The sequence below is a fragment of the Erinaceus europaeus genome, chromosome 17, assembly GCF_950295315.1.
Source record: "Erinaceus europaeus chromosome 17, mEriEur2.1, whole genome shotgun sequence".
Classification (NCBI taxonomy): domain Eukaryota; kingdom Metazoa; phylum Chordata; class Mammalia; order Eulipotyphla; family Erinaceidae; genus Erinaceus; species Erinaceus europaeus.
This window is the reverse complement of record NC_080178.1, coordinates 71337108-71354458: the sequence shown is the minus strand read 5'-3', so window position 1 is coordinate 71354458 and position 17351 is coordinate 71337108. Positions and strand designations below refer to the sequence as shown.

Here is a 17351-nt window from a genome sequence, read left to right as displayed (position 1 = left end):
CTTAGGGAACCAACTAGCTTCTGCTGTCTTAGGTATGAAGCCGGCATTAGAACTGAAAATAAAACTCAGGCTACATTCCACAAAGTCTGGACTACGTACACACTTCCCCTGTGTTTCTTGCAGTTAATCTATGAGCCTCCTACATAGATTCAGATTTCTAGGCAGTCTCCCCAGACCTGGGAATCAGCGTATAAGGAAGAGACTGTTTGCAAGATTTTTTTTTTCTTTTTCTGAGCCTGTGCCTTGGGGACTTGCAGGTATATAGACCCAGGGTAAGAGTTTGCCCTGAGTATATTGTCCACCAACCAGTAAAAAAGAATGGTGACGAGCCAAACTCTTGCCCAGATTTTCAAGATTGATATTTCTGGGTTCATCTATTTGTTTTTTTATATTTATTTATTTATTCCCTTTTGTCACCCTTGTTTTTTTTTTTTGTTGTTGTTGCTGTAATTATTGTTGTTGTTATTGATGTCGTTGTTGTTGGATAGGACAGGGAGAAATGGAGAGAGGAGGGGAAGACAGAGAGGGGGAGAGAAAGATAGACACCTGCAGACCTGCCTCACTGCCTGTGAAGCGACTCCCCTGCAGGTGGGGAGCTGGGGGCTCGAACCAGGATCCTTATGCCGGTCCTTGTGCTTTGCGCCATGTGTGCTTAGCCAGCTGCGCTACCACCTTTGTTCATCTATTTGTAATCACTCTGTCTACCTTGCTCCCAGGATGTGGAAGGAATTAAGTCTTTAAAAAGATCTCTAAGTCCATAGCAGTAAGGAGATATAGTTAATGTCTCCCAACACACTAAAATATGTCACTTTCTATTATTAATATGGCATTGTTACTGTTCTTGTGGCCTTTTCTAAAAATGGGAAACCTACAGATTTGAGGCTGCTTTGAGCTGCCCATCCAGCTGAATCCACCAAAGAATGATGGCTGCAGGAGCTACTCCCTCAAGTAAGTGTCTGTTCCCTGAAACAGACCAGCAGAGAGGCGTCGTGCTGGAGCGCAGAGGAGGCCAGAGCCAGCAGCGAGATCACACCTCTTGGGAACAGCTGTAAAATCCTGCCCTGAGTTCAGTAAACCTTTCCTGTCTTCAGTTCCACCCACTCAGCTTTCTTCCTTTTTTATTCTTTTTTTTTTTTCCAGCTGTCATGTAGAAGCCAAGTTTAAGGTCCAGTAGACTTTAGATTTTGTGGAGCTTCCAAAAACAGAATCTTCGCTTAGTGCTGCTTGGAGCCATTTCAAAGCCCTGCCTACCATCATGCCAAAGTCTCTCTTTCCCCCGGGTTCAGATATGAGAGAAACATCTCTTAACTTTTCATCCTCTTAGGCTTGATAGAACAAGTCCTCGGGTCATTTCACTGTAACTGAAGGGAGTGATGGCTTTTATTCACAGGTAGGAATCGGGTCTGTAAAATGAGTAAGCAGGGTGGCTAGAGAGACTGTTCTAGACAGAGGCAGGTGCTTGGGTCCTGACAGGAGATCTGCCTCCACAAGCTGTTTAGCCTCTGTGGAGCAGACCTTGCCCCTCCCACACTAACAGGATTCTGCTATTTCTTCTTCTTTTTTTTTTTTTTTACTCTTATTTATTCTCCCTTTTGTTGCCCTTGATGTTTTTTATTGTTGTAGTTATTGTTGTTATTGTTGGATAGGACAGAGAGAAATGGAGAGAGGAGGGGAAGGCAGAGGGGGGAGAGAAAGACAGACACCTGCAGACCTGCTTCACCACCTGTGAAGCGACTCCCCTGCAGGTGGGAAGCTGGGGGCTCGAACCAGGATCCTTACACCAGTCCTTGCGCTTTGTGCCACATGCGCTTAACCAGCTGCACCACCACCTGACGCCCCTGCCTGTGCTGTTTCTTGTGAGGTAGCGGCACTCCCCCTGCTCAGCGTGGGTGAGCACATGTGAACGTGTTTCTCAGACAGTCATGACTGGAGTTGGGGTTCTGACCCATGAATGGCTGCAACAAGTTTCATAGACTTTCCGATGAGTTTTCTCCTGGTAATACTGTCTGTGTCCCAGGGCCATTGAGACCACGCAGATTCTGTCCTCCTGCAAGTCGTGGGCCGTGGTCACCTACTTTGCTATGTATGTGGATTCATGTATCCACTTTCTACTCTTCTGTCAAGCTCAGGAGAGCCAGGCATTGGTGCACCCGGTTAAGAGCACACAGTACTGAGCTCTAGGACCCACACAAGGATCTGGGTCTGAGGCCCCGGCTCCCCACCAGCAGGGGAGTTGCTTCACAAGCAGTGAAGCAGGTCTGCAGGCGTCTGTCTTTTTTTCCTTTTCTATCTCCCCCTCCTCTCTCAATTTCTCTTTGTCCTGTCGAATAAAATGGAACAAATGGCTGACAAGGGCAGTGGATTCATAGTGCTGGTACTGAGCCCCAGAGATAACTAAGATAGATAGATAGATAGATAGATAGATAGATAGATAGATAGATAGATAGATAGATAGATCCAGCAATAACTAAAATAGATAGATAGATAGATAGATAGATCCAGCAATAACTAAAATAGATAGATAGATCCAGCAATAACTAAAATAGATAGATAGATCAATAGATCCAGCGATAACTGAAATAGATAGATATAGATAGATTAGATAGATCGATAGATCCAGCGATAACTAAAATAGATAGATATAGATAGATTAGATAGATCCAGCGATAACTAAAATAGATAGATATAGATAGATCCAGCGATAACTAAAATAGATAGATATAGATAGATAGACTGATAGATAGGTAATACAGTAGGGGTTAGAGACACACTTTCTGAAGCAGCATTAGCTCCCCTTGCGTGAAGATCCCTTTGTTTTCCAGAATCTGGTTTTGGAGTGGTAATTTCTGCGACTAACCAGGTGCTCTACCGCCTGTGCCCGTTAGTGGTGCAAGTAATGTCGCTAAGCTCTGTGGTACCACAAGAAAGTCATCAGCAGGCCACATCTCATGCTGTTGTGAGACAGTTCCCTGCAGTCACTTTGGGGAGTATAGGACACTGTGTGTGACAATGACTGTGGTTAACTCCATCCTCAAGGTTCCAAGTGCTGTCGCTGAGACTCTAAAGAAGAAGGACACTCAGCCCGGAAGTGGTCAGATCCTGCCTCTTCCTTGTCTTCCACTTTTGAAGTTCTACACCTCGATTTCCAGCTCCTCTCGTCTGTCTCTGTGCCACATAGCGTGAGCATGTTTAGTCGTGTCATCTCTGACAGTTCCTATCCTCCCTGTGGCCCTGCACATTTTATGTAGTTGCTTACTATGTAGTTGATAAGCTAACACATATTAATTTGAGCAACAGACTTTTGCTCTAGGGAAAGGGTGAGTTAATGCACTTGAGATTGTAGCGTGCTTAATTTAGCTACAGTCCCCGAGAAGATAATTTTTGCTGCTAATTTATTTCTCCTTTCTTGAATTTAAATTGAAGTTTAATTTTTTTATTAGATAGAGACAACCAGAAATGGAGAGGGAAGAGGGTGACAGACACCTGCAGCACTGCTTCACCACTTCTAAAACTTTCCCTCTGCAAGTGGGGACCGGGGGCTGGAACCTGGGTCCTTGCGCACTGTAACATGTGTGCTCAACCAGGTGCGCCACCACCTGGCCCCTTAAATTGAAGTTAGAAACACTGAATTTCAGCTTTATTGGTAGCACTGTTGGCTCTGTACATAAGTAGATCTGTCAGCTCAGAAAACCGGTTATCACACTTCCTTAGTTATTTGCTGACACTTTGATTCAACTCAAGGATCGCAAGCATTCAGATTTTCTCTTTTTTTTTTCCTTAATCTTATTGGTGATTTAATATTGATTTACAAGATTACAAAATAACGAGTAAATTCCATATGGTTCACACCACCAGAGTTCCATGTCCCACCCTCTCCATTGGAAACATCTCTTTTTTTATCCCTCTCTGGAGGCAAGGACCAAAATTCTGTATGGGATGCAGAAGGTAGGAGTTCTGGCTTCCTGAAGAAGCCTACAAAAGGGATTATGATGACATTCTTGATGGAAGTGACCAGTGATGGTGAAGAGAAAATTGTATTAGAGGTCTAGGCCCATATTATCTATGAGGGGGAATCCCATGATTCCCTGGCTAGGGCTCCAGGTGACGGGGTGGCCTGATAGTGACCCAAAAGGCCACCATTAAGTGAGCCAGCCTCTTGCCCTCATCCAGCCTTTGTAGTCACTTTTTTTTTTAATCTAAACAGCTTAAAACCTTAAGACTTTCTCCCAGTTATTAAGGCATTGAGTGTCATTTGTCGTCTCCAAACTGGTTTTAGTTTTATGGGATCTGGCCTCCCGTTAGGGAGGAAATAGTCCTAGGATTTTAGTGGAGTTTCAGTTAGCTTCAAGGCTTTCTGCATTGACTTTGATGTTTCTAATAAAGGTTAACATAGGGACAGTCATTGTCCTTTACTTGATACATAATTTTTCCAGTATAACTCTTGGCCAGTTGTATTGTGTTTCTTCTGAAGCTTATCAAGGAGTAACAATAATGCTGGTGCTCTGTCAGAACAAAATTAAAATAGATGGAAGAATATACCTTATATTTTCCTTTTGTAAAGTGATCCAGTAGACAGAGTGATTGAGGGGAGTAAAGCAAGGGGGAGGAGGAGGGTGTCTGGGCCTGAGCAGTAAAAATATGCTTCGAGAATTCATGATGCCTCCTGCAGGCCCTTCTCCTAGAATGCCAGGCCTTTCAGGTCTGAGTCTACCCAGGTGGGCTACTGAGTTCTTTTCCTCTGAGGCAGATGGATATGTGGACACCTGTAGCCAGTACCTGAGGCCCCAGATTGCATCTAGGATCTGTAGGGAATGCAGCATCTGGCATGGAGCTGGGGGTCCTGTGTGTTAGGAAAGGTCTCACCAGACGAGGGGAGTTGGAGGCCGACATCCAGACTCGGCGTCTCTGGAGACAGTCGGCAGTAACAAGGTGGCAGCAGCTCAACACAGCATGGCAGCCCTGGAGGCGTGGACGTAGCTCAGGCCAACAGAAGCAGTGTAACCGGGGAAGGGGCCAGAGAGAAGAGACAACAAGGAAAATGAGCAGAGCCCCAGAGGTTCCAGGAATAGAAGGAGGATGGATCTTAGGGAGAATGGGAAGAGTTTCTGGTAGTCTCTCACAGAGTTTAAAATAGCAGTAGTTAATTATTATTATTATTATTACCACCAAGAGAGTTGGGAGCTTGTTTTTCTTTGAAAATTCAGTGGGTAGGAATTTCCATAATATACCGTAATCACTGTATTTGTGCCTTTTAGGATCTAAGCTAATAACCTTTAGCACTTGGTAAGGCTCATGAATCCTGACCAGGATGCTGTCCTGGGGGGGAGAGAAGGATGCCTTCTCCTGTTTCTGATACGGGGATTGCTGACTTTCCCTCTGGATGAATGGTGAGCATTTGCTGGCCCCTCCTCCTTCACATGCTTGGTAAGAGTTCTTGGTGAGTGGGGAGTATCAAGTGAAATCCCCTGGACATGGACATTCATTTTCATTCTCTGTAACTCTGACTCCATGCCGGCCAGCTGTTGGGCCTGTGGACATCCTGCCATCTTACGTGACTCTTGTGTTCTCCTGCCAGATTTACTGTGAGGAAGGAGATGCCCTTTCCTCGGATTGCCTTAAGCACGCACACGGATGTGCGTGAACTAAATGAACTCATGTCAAGTGATCTTGTAATGTGCCATTTGCTTGTTTGTTTTCACTTTCCTTCTAGGAACCTCCATGCTTGGAATAGCCCTTTGGACTTCTGAAGCGCTAGTCTCATACCCGTTGCTCTGACTATAGTTGTAGAGTTGTGATCACTGTATACCACTGATTACTGGGACCGGACCACTAGTCAGAGTTGTGATCGCTGTATGCCACTGATTACTGGGACCCGGCCACTAGTCAGAGTTGTGATCGCTGTATGCCGCTGATTAATGGGACCAGACCACTAGTCAGAGTTGTGATCACTGTATGCCACTGATTAATGGGACCGGACCAGACCACTAGTCAGAGTTGTGATCGCTGTATGCCACTGATTACTGGAACCTGGCCACTAGTTAACTTCTGAAAAGTCCTGCTTAGCTCACCTGGCATCCAGCTTCTGGAAACGAGAATTCTTAACTCTTTTAATCTACCAGAACTTTGACATAGGGAGAATCCAGTTTCTACCTGTTATTTCTCTGAGCTCAATCAATGTGATAGATGATCACAACTCTGACTAGTGGCCGGGTCCCAGTAATCAGTGGCATAGATGAGTAGGTATAGACAAGCACAGTAGATTTGACATCTCTGCTCACTTTTATTTTATAGATTACAAATTCTAATAACTCCATCTGAAGTCTGTCTTATATGACACCAAAGTTGAACTATATGCTACTGAGACTGTAGGAAAGTGTGGAATTAATAATAATAGCAATGGTTGTGTATTTCTTTTTTTTAAAAAAAAAAAATACTTTTACTTATTTATTGGATAGGGACAGAGAGAAATTGAGACAGGAGGGGGAAATCGTGAGGGAGAGAGAGACAGAGAGACACCTGCAGCCCTGCCTCACCACTTGTGACGCTTTCCCCCTACAGGTGGGGACCAGGGGCTTGAACCTGTCGTTGCACACTGTAATATGTGCATTTCACCAAAGGTTGTGTGTTTCTAGAAGCTTTGTCAGCACATCTCCACAGGACCCTAAGTAAAAGGAGACAGTTTTTTTTAATAGGGGGTTGACATTCTCCATGAAGTCAAGGAGAGTTGTTAGTGAGTATTAGGGATGACTTTGTCTACCAGGACTGCAGTAAATAGCTCCTGATTATTTATGTGATAAGCAGCTCTTCTCCCCCAAGAACCAGTCTCCTGCTGTCAGGCTGTGAAAAGTCAAGTGTTTGGTTCATGTACTAATTTTTTAATCCTTTGCCCTGGGAAATATAAACATTAGTGTAACCTGAAGCATAGTGATTTAGCAAAAACAAACAAACAACAACAAAAAAAACAGGCTTATGCAAGAAAATAATATACTGGAGCCTGGAAAGTATAAACTTTTCCTAGTAACTAGAATATAAGAATTCTTTTTAAAGAAAATACTTTTATTATCAGACAGAGAGAAATTGAGAGGGGAGGGGAGCTAGAGAGAGAGAGAGACAGAGAGACACCTGCAGCTTAGTTTCACCACTCACAAAGCTTTCCCTCTAGAGGTGGGGACTGGGGGCTTGAACCCGGGTCCTTGGCTACTATAAAGTGTGTGCTTAACCAGGAGTGCCACCACACAGCCCCCTGGAATTTACGAATTCTCACCCAGGAATGTGTACAGCACTGTGGATCATTTAGGAAAAAGCTCGTGGAAGCTAGTAGTCAAAGCGGGAAGGAATTCAATTCTCTGTAATCGGTATAACTCCACTTTGTAAAGCCCCACTGATCGGAAGGCCTGTTGCACGAAGCTACTTACTGGGCTCCGGCACGTGCTGCTCTGTGAATTCATTCATGTTGGCCATGATGGAAATGTCAGCGGCATCCGACTTGCTAAGCTAGTTTGTTTTTAAGGCAATCTCCCACTTAGCAGCGCTCTGGAAATCATCTACGGGTGGTATGTGGTATCAGTTTTATCCAGGTAGATCGAGTCTATGAAAAGGTACCCTGTAGCATTATTTAACTAGAAGCATCTTGCCTAAAAATCTCATTGAGAAACATCTTAGTGCCTTCCTAATGCTCCTGAGATAAAGGACAGATTTCTTTTGATTTTTGATTTTTTTCTATTTTTATATTATAGAATTAACATGTCGACAGGGCTTTGAATCCACACCATTCCCACCACCAGAGTTCTGAATCTTCACTTTGCCCAGTGCAATCCACCACAGTTCCCCTAAGGTTGTAGACATGGGCCAACCATCTTCTCTACAACTATCTGTCCATATTTAAACATAGTTGCCCCTTCTTTTTCTGATTCAATCCTCTCTTCCCCTCTAAACCACTCATGACATCTTAACTACCTCCACATGTCCCTCTCCTTGTCCTTCTCTCTCTCTGGGTGCTCATGGAGCTGGAGTGCAGGGAAGGACATATTTCTTTCTTTTTCTTTCTTTCTTTCTTTCTTCTTCTTTTTTTTTTTTATCTTTTTACCTCCAGGGTTATTGCTGGGGCTTGGTGCCTGCACCATGAATCCATTCCTCCTGGAGGCCATTTTCCCCCCTTTTGTTGCACTTGTTGTAGCCTTGTGGTTATTATTGTTGATGTCATTTGTTGTTGGATAGGGCAGAGAGGAATGGAGAGAGGAGGAGAAGACGGGGAGAGAAAGACACCTGCAGACCTACTTCACCGCCTTGTGCTTTGCACCATGTGCACTTAACCCACTGCACTTCTGCCCGACCCCCCACTTTCTGCATTTTCTGTATCTTGTTGGTCCTGCTGTTTACTTGACTTCTTTCTCCTATAGGAGGAGTACATGGGAAATAAATTGTTCCCAGGTTGCATGGCTGGAAATGTTCCGACTGAACCTTGTACCTCTTTGCTAGCTTAGATAAATAGATATAACTCCAGGTTGAGAGTGTTTTCCTTTAGAATATTTCAGGAACAATTCTATTAGCATCTTGCTGGTACAGATTTTGAGAAGTGTATATCATTCATCCTGATTACTTGTATGAGATCTAGTTTTCTAAATAACTGTGACTTCAATTTTTTATCATGAGTGCTAAGAATTTGATCATGAAATATTATTATGCAGACCTTATGACTAAATCAGTTTGACAGGTACCTTTAAGAGCCTTTTAGTTTGGAAATTCTTGATCTCATTTCTAGTGTTAAAAAAAAAAAAAGGAAGACTTACTGTGGGGTGGTGTGTGTGTGTGTGTGTTTTTCCCTGGAATTCTTATTTCCAAGTCAACATCTAAATTGTTCATTGTTCTCTGATTAATTTTTCTACGTTTTACATCTTTATTCCTTTTTTATTTTCTCTGTTTATTGGGAGGTACAGTTATATTTCCTCAGCTTTAACTTCCAAATTTATTATTTTTATTTGTGCTATTTTTATTATCAATCAGTTTGTTTCTGGTTCTTTATTGAGGTTACTTGGTTTCTGCCACCAAGGTTCGTCACTGGAACTTGGAGGCTGCATGACTCCATTGTTTTCAGTTCACTTTTGTTTCCCTTTCTTTTTCTTATGGAGACTTAGAAAAAGTCAGAGAGGAGAAAAGAAGGGGAGAGAGAGAGAGAGGCAGACAGACAACTGCAACATTGCTTCACTGCTGGTGAAACTTCACTGCTGGTGACTGTGTTCAGGTACCCCCTGAACACAGGGACCAGAGACTTGCACCCGTGAGCACACCCTCCCAGCGCCTGCCCGCAGTTGTAACATGTAGGATAATGATGTCCCTGAGGATAGCAGCATGTTTCCATGAGCTCTACTACTGTGGTCTCTCCCTTGATGTCTCTTTTCTGCTCCTTTGTTTTTCCACACATCCAGTAGCCGTAGCTACCTGCTCACTTTCATGAGTGACACATTATAAATTTGGGTTAAAATTATTTTTCCTCATATGGAAGATTGATGCAAATGATTTTAGGCTTATTCTTTTGAGCTCTTTATATGTTATACGGAAGATTCTTCCAACCTAAGGAATGAATTAATTAGGGGCCAGGCAGTGGCGCCCCTGGCTAAGCACACACTTTACAGTGCCCAAGGACCCAGGTTCAAGCCCCTGGTCCCACCTGTAGGGGGAAACCTTCACCAGTGGTGAAGCAGGGCTGCAGGTGTCTCTCTCTCTGTCTCTCTCTCCCTTTGTTTTTCTTTTCTTTTTTTTTTTTTTTGCCTCCAGGGTTATCACTGGGACTCGGTGTCTGCACTACAAATCCACTGCTCTTGGAGGCTATTTTTCCCTTTTGTTGCCCTTGTTTATCCTTGTTGTTGTTATTACTGTTGTTGCTGTCGTTGTTGGATAAGATAGAGAGAAACTGAGAGAGGAGGGGAAGACAGAAAGGGGGAGAGAAAGATAGACACCTGCAGACCTGCTTCACCGCCTGTAAAGTGGCCCTCCTCTCTCCCTTTCTATCTCTCTGTCCCCTCTCAAATTCTTTCTGTCTCTATCCAATACTAAATGAATACAAATATTTTTTAAAAGAAATAATTAAACTTGTGGAAGAGACATAATTGTTAGGATTCTCAGTAATGGCTGGATAAAAGAGATTATGTCCACATTAGTATGCAATTTCTTTTTGCCAATATCCTTGATTTTAGTATTACCTGGTGTCTGTCTTCCAGTTTTTTTTTTTTTGTTTGTTTGTTTTTTTGGCACATTCTGCTGAGGATAAGCATTGGGTCTTTGGGGCTAAGAAAGATGAGAATCTACCTGGGGTAAGGAAGCTTGGAGGGTCCTGCTTCTTCATCTGATGTTCACTCTGTTAGCCTTTGATATATATGGGCTGCAACCCCACAGATAGCTAATGCCACCAACTCCTGTTCTCTTGTCATGAAAATCAAGTGGCTTCTTGGCTTTTCTCCTGCAGGTCAGGAGTTGATGTTCAGTATCTCTCTTGTAGTTTCTAAGATTATAGACTTCTCTCCCCTCCAGTGTGGTTTGCCCTTGAGAATCTTTGGTTTATTTGCCTTCCATGCTGTGTTCAGTGTTTGGTGGGGGAAGAAGAGACAGATGTGAGTATTCAGCCCAGTGTCTTTAATGAAAAGCCAGCCTTGCATTCTACAGACTTTTCTCACCCCCAGGTGGGAGGGAAGTCACAAAGAACCCTGACCAACATGAAACCCTGGGTGGTCATTTAGCTAACTGTGAAATCAGTCAGATTATGTACTTGTATTTCTCCTGCAGAAGGAAGAAGATTGCAGGAAGGGACAGGTTTCTGTTTAGTAACTTTCCCATGACAGTACTTTTTATTAAAAAGAAAGAAAGAAAGAAAGAAAGAAAGAAAGAAAGAAAGAAAGAAAGAAAGAAAGAAAGAAAAATGAGTGCACTGGGTTAAGTGTGCAAAGACCCAGGTTCGAGCCTCCAGCAGGGGGGTGGCTTCACAAGCGGTGAAACAGGTCTGCAGGTGTCTAGCTTTCTCTCTTCCTTTCTGTCTTCTGCTCCTCTCTGAATTTCTCTCTGTCCTATCCCACAACAACAACAGCAATGATAGCAGCAACAACAGCAACAAGGTGGCTGCTGCCAGGAGCAGTGGCTTTGTGGTACAGGCATCGAGCTCCAGTGGTAACCCTGGATGCAAAAATAAATAAATAAATAAATAAATAAATAAATATCAATAAATAAGTATAAGGGACTGCCTGAAAACACAAATACTTCCTTGTTGAAAGTAAAGTATCTGATTTCTGGGACCAATAAATTCTGATTTTTAATAGGTCAGTATTTGAATTATTCCGTTACATTTTTAGAATGTTATGGGAAATCAGGAATATAAATTGCTGGTCTACTGATGATACTTAAATTAAGCTTTTGTTCTAAAAAAAAGCTAGCTATTTATGAAATTTTGTTTGAAATATAACTTCAAACGGTGTAGACGTGAGATTGTGAACTTGTGTCTTGGAGAATGACGAAAAGGGATGGAAGTGAAAGGTAGTGTTCCATATAACTGGAGTTGAAGACCACAGAGACCTCCAGACTAGCACTTGGCTCAGATTTATTTAATGACTCCATTAATGATCCGGCAGGAGGCGGATTCCACACGCTAATTAAAGCCACAGATGGTCCTGAGTGGAAGTTACAAGTACCAAAGAGAATGGAGACATAATATAGAAATATCTGGAGGTCAAGGGCTTTGATAGCTTTGGGCACAGAAGGACAGAATTAAATCTGGGAAGAGGATAACTACAGTTGGAAACAATTTTCCTTGTGAAAAATGGGGATTAAGCTGCCACCGGTGCTAAACAGGAAGAAGGGAGATCCAGAGAAATTCTGTGGGTGATGAACAAATTATTTAGGCAGGTGGAGACCAGTATGGATAGAGATCAATTAATTTCTCAGCATATTTTCTTATTTTCATTTATTTATTTTTGGCTCCAGGGTTATCACTGGGGCTCAGTGCCTGTACTGTGAATCCACCGTTCCTGGAGACCATTTTTTTTTTCTGCTTTATTGGATAGGACAGAGAGAACTTGAGACAGGAAGGGGCAGGTAGAGAGAGAGAGAGACAGAGAGACACTTGCAGACCTGCTTCACCACTTGTGAAGCATCCCCCCTGTAAGTGGGGAGCAGGGCCTTGAACCTGAATCCTTATGTGGGTCCTTGTGCTTAGTACTATGTCCATTTAACCTGGTGCGTCACCACCTGGCCCCCCTATTTACTAGTTTATTAGTGACATCAAGAAGGAGAAAGAATGCCAGAACTCTACTCTGGCCCATGTGATGCTGGGGATTGTATTTACGAGTTCATGCTTGAGAATGCAATGTTTTATCCAATAAAGTATCTCCTGGCTCATGAGATAAATTAATTCTATTTATTTATTTCAAACTGTTTTCAGTTTGTATGAAATAAGTGACTTATTTTTAAAAAGAAACTTTTTTATGGATCACAAAGAGACACAGCAACAGAACTGATAAAGACAAAAACAGTTAAATATATTTAAATAATGTATGGGTGACTGCATAACTGCAGTATTGGTAACTAGATAGCTAACCAATTCAACTAGAAACAAGCGAACAAGCAACTGTCTAAATATTTAAACTACAGCTCTTGTTTAAATCATCCTGTGTTTTGATCCCCTTCTTGGGGAGGGCCTGGGGGTTGTCTGCTGGTCACACTGGAAATATATTCAGGCCAAATCTTCTGATGTCCATTCCCAGAAGTTTCTTCCAGCTGGATTAAGCCTCCAATTCCAAAGCAAGCCCAAGTTCGTGGCCTCCAGCATTTATGCTCTTCCCACCTCCTGGGGTAGATAGGGCAGACAGTGTGAGCCTCACAGCAGGCCTCAGAGTCTGAGCGTAGCCCACTACGATTAGACTAGAGTCAGTGACTTGTGCAGAAATGGAAGCAGTGGGATCCAACTGGTATTTAGCTGCAGTGCCAAAGCGAGTACAGTTGCTTCCTGATGTCCAAGCAGGGTTTACTGAAGTGTCAAGATCTTCACAAACTTTCTGATAAACCAATCCTCCAGATTCTGTGCCATTGTTGACATTAGTGTGTGGCGGGAAGTCCCCAGTCTGGTAGCCTACTGCAAAGCTATTCCTCGCCAGCTTTGATTGGGCGCTGTCAAGGGTCACTTGGTAACCAGCAAGCCGGCCCTCATAACCAAAGACGGCTGGACGAACCCTGGATTGCAGGTCCAGCAAAATGGAAGTCAACGTCACAACCAAGGTTTATGCACTCCCTCTTGTGAGAAGACTTGCTTTTACCACGTTCCTTTCCCATGTTTAGTGAAGAGGTGGTATCAAATGTCAGTTTTAAACCATGGCAAATCTGGTCTTCAGTTGCAGTTTCTGTTCCCAGTGTGTTATCAGTGTTCCATTTGTCTGTGAAAGTCAGAATATACTCACACCATTTATTTTTGGTCTCCAAGGTCCCAGTAACGTTACCAGTGTCTGTATTAGATGAACCAGGTCTTGAAAATCCTACGCCATGGCATGACTTTTTTTTCACATCCAGTTTCACCAACCCAAAACCAAAGCGTTTGTTGAAAATATCTCTGGCAGCTTTGCCAAGGTCAGCGTATGCTGGAGGAGTACACACTGGCCGCTGGCAGGCCTGTCCGTTGGTTGCCATGGCAAGGCCACAGGAAGAGGTGATCTGGTGGTCTCCTGAGGGGTGACGCTGGGTGCTCTAAGCTGAAGCTGCTCCGTGAGTTTACAGCAGAGCTTCAGTGTTTGCTTTCTTAGTGACTTCTGCTCATATCTCACTGCCAGGGTAGAGAATAAGCAGTAGGGAGCTGAGTGGTGGCGCACCTGGTTGAGCGTACATGGGCCCGGGTTTGAGCCCCCAGTCCCCAGTTGCAGGGAGAAAGCTTTGTGAGTGGTGAAGCAGGGCTGCAGGTGTCTCTCTGTCTTTCTCCCTCTCTATCACCCCCTGCCCTCTCAAATTTTGCTTATATTTACCCAATTAATAGAAATAAAAAAGAAAGAATACAGAGTAAGACAGGAAAAATACAAAAAGACAGAAAGAACCTTTGAACTATTTGTGTCAATCAAATAGAAAATGGCATATTTCAGACACCTGTGAGGTAATGACCATAATGACACGTTTCACAGTGTCTTTCAATGTTAGAGAACTATCGTTAAGAATAAGACAGAGAAATACACGCCATCTCATCTCTGTTCCTTTCTCTCGACTTCAAATCATACAGCATTTTCTGCAACATTAACTAGTAAAGCTGAAAAAGCACCAGCTATAAAGCCATCTTAACAGAACATACAGAGCATCTTCTTAGTGAAAGCCTCAGAGATTCTTACCATATTGTTGCTGTAAGATCGTCAGCAGTGCTTGGAAAGAAAGGAAAATGTGTTTTCAGCAGACTACAAATCTCTCCAGAGTATAAAGATATAAGAATCAAATAATTAAAAGAGGTAATTGGGAAGACAAATATCAAATAGCATCTTCCCCCTCCAAACTCTGCTTTTCTAAATCTTACTTATTAGACAGAGACAGAGAGAAATTGAGAGGAACGGGGGAAATAGAAACTAGGAAAGAGACAGACACCTGCAGCCCTGCTTCACCACTCATGAAACTTTCCCCCTGCAGGTGGGGAACCAGGGACTTGAACCTGGGCCCTTGTGCACTGTAATGTGAGCCCTTAAATAGGTGCACCAACACCTCTGCCCGCCACTTTTTAAAATATTTTTTAAAATATATTATTTTTATTTGAGACAGAGAAAAATTGCGTAAGATAGAGGCTGAGAGAAAGAGAGACAGACACCTGCAGCACTCTTCCTCCAGCCCTGAAGCTCTCTACCTGAAGATGAGGACGAGGGGTGTGAGCCTGGGTCCTTGTGCACCGGAACCGGAACCTTCTGCTCTAACAAGTGCACCTCTGCCTCCTCCCTCCCCCCTCCCCCGCTCTTGATCCCTAAATGCTGTGACACTCACATGTTATGGCTTTGTCCTGAATCCTAAGGTCAGCCATTCAGCTTATTCATATTCAGTTCCCAGTAGTGACGCTAGCCATTATGAATTGCATCTTGACCTAAAAATCATTCCCCGGGGGCTCGGGGGGTAGGGTGGGGGGGAGTGGTCCTGCTAGCAGCAGGCTTAATTCATAACCTCAGAGAAGGCAGACGTGTGCACCACTGCAACGTAAGGCAGGTCTGGACAGTCAGAAAAAGCAAGGAGACCTGCTGAATGTTCTCCACGAAAGCCGTGCGTAAGACGTGAAGCATGTTTGACCGTGCGGCCGGCAGCGTGTGGGGCAGATGGAGTGAGGTTGAAGTCACGCCTCACGGGTGTTTGTCCCATATCCACAGCTCATTGTCTATGTGAATTTCTCCAAATCTACAAAATGGTTCAGTGACCTTTTTTTTGCCTCCAGGGTTATTGCTGGGGCTGGGTACCTGCACCACAAATCCACTGCTCCAGGAGGCTATTATTTTAACTTTCATTGCTCTTGTTTTTTTTTTTTTTTTGAGTCATTGTTGTGGTTATTATTGTTGTTGTTGTTGATGTCATTGTTGTTGGATAGGACAGAGGCAAATGGAAAGACAGACACCTACAGACCTGTTTCACTGCCTGTGAAGGGACCACACACACACACACACACACACACACACACACACATACACACACACACACACACACACACACACACACACACACACACGTGGGGAGCTAGGGCCTCCAACTGGGATCCTTATGTCTGTCCCTGCTCTTCACACCGCGTGCCGGAACCACAGTTCAGTAACTTTCACTCCCCACTTGTGAATGGGGAGTGGATGTAGTCGTGTTTGTACTGAATGGCATCGTGAATGCTGCTGGTTGTAAGGACGGGCCTCCATCTTCCCTTCCATTTTTTAACCGAGAAATAACCAGGTTGCCAGGCAAGTCTTCAGTAAGTTGTTTAAGTCAACTGTCAGCTTTCAGTGCCTACCCCAGCGTCCAGAAGGACAGAATCAGACTTGGATTGTTCACCTTGCCTTCTGGTCAGGTCTTCAAGTTGTCAAGAAAGTGGCCCTTGTAATGCTTGTCTTCTCATTGAACTTTCTGTGTTGACCCAAGGGTAAGTGTTTATAAGCAGGACGTGTGACAACCACACCCGACAACTAGTCTTTCTTCATCTCTTTCCACAACTTGTGTGTCCCGCTTGCCATATTCTCTTCCTCAGGGAAGAAAATAATCTTTTGTTTTCACTTGCACACAAATAGCTTAGCTAAGAAAGACTTGAGCCAGAGGCCAGCCCACTGTGTTTGAATTTGATTAGCAGTTATATTTTTGGCAAAGTGTTTTTAATGACAAAATTAAGTGTTTAAGCTTTAAAAATACGCCCGTTTGACTCTCATTACACTATTGGGAACAAGTGTTGGTGAATCACTCTGCATGAATCATAGGCAGTGAGGGATAGAGAAGTCCTGGGTGTTATCAGCATACAAGTTAAAAGGGAAGGGAAGGAAGGAAAAGGAAGGAGGGAGGAAGGAAAGAAGGAGGAAAGAAAGACAAAACAACCAAAAAAAAAAAAAAAAAAAGAAACAGAAACGAACTGATTCCAAGACTTGTGAGCACTATGTTGGTTATCCTTTGGAGGTGAGAGGGTAGGGACACAGAACTCTGGTGGTGACTGTGGTGGGGAGCTGCACATTGTCATCTTGTAGATATAAACAAAGCCAAAAACGAAAAGGAAAATGTATCAGAACAAGGGATAGGTGATGGACATGCTGAACAACTGTGTCTGTATGGGCCTGGTTAATAGGAATTTTTCCAAAGCTAGGATTCCTAACTTCCAGAGTCATGTTTTCTGATTGACTCTCCATCAATTCTAGTTCTAGCCCTTAGTAGGGTGCTGAGTTTGAGTGAACACAGTGGAGTATAGTCAACTTTTGTCTTTATGTCAGAAAAAAAAATGTTTTTTTTTTTTAAATTTATTGTTTTACCTCCAGGGTTATCGCTGGGGCTCAGTGCCTACACTGCGAATCCACTGCTCCTGGAGGCCATCTTTTTTCCATTGTCGTCGTTGTTTTACTACTATTTTTATTAAATTTATTTATTTTCTCTTTTGTTGCCCTTGTTTTTTTTTATTGTTGTTGTATGTTGCTGCTCTTATTGTTGTTTGGTAGGACAGAGAGAAATTGAGAGAGGAGGGGGAGATAGAGAGGGAGAGAAAGACAGACACCTGCCGACCTGCTTCACTGCTTGTGAAGTGACTCCCCTGCAGGTGGGGAGCCAGGGGCTCTAACCAGGATCCTTATACCAGTCCTTGCACTTCACACGTTGTATGCTTAACCCGCCGCACTAACCGCCTGGTCCCCATCTCT

At 43.5% G+C, this 17351-nt stretch overlaps 1 protein-coding gene and 1 pseudogene across 3 annotated transcripts in view; one reads left to right on the top strand and one right to left on the bottom strand.

Annotated features, from left to right (window-relative positions):
* NELL1 (neural EGFL like 1) overlaps positions 1-17351 on the top strand; it is a 572342-nt gene that overhangs the window by 456809 nt on the left and 98182 nt on the right. The window lies entirely within an intron of this gene.
* On the bottom strand, positions 12517-13707 carry LOC103107143 (voltage-dependent anion-selective channel protein 2-like; annotated as a pseudogene).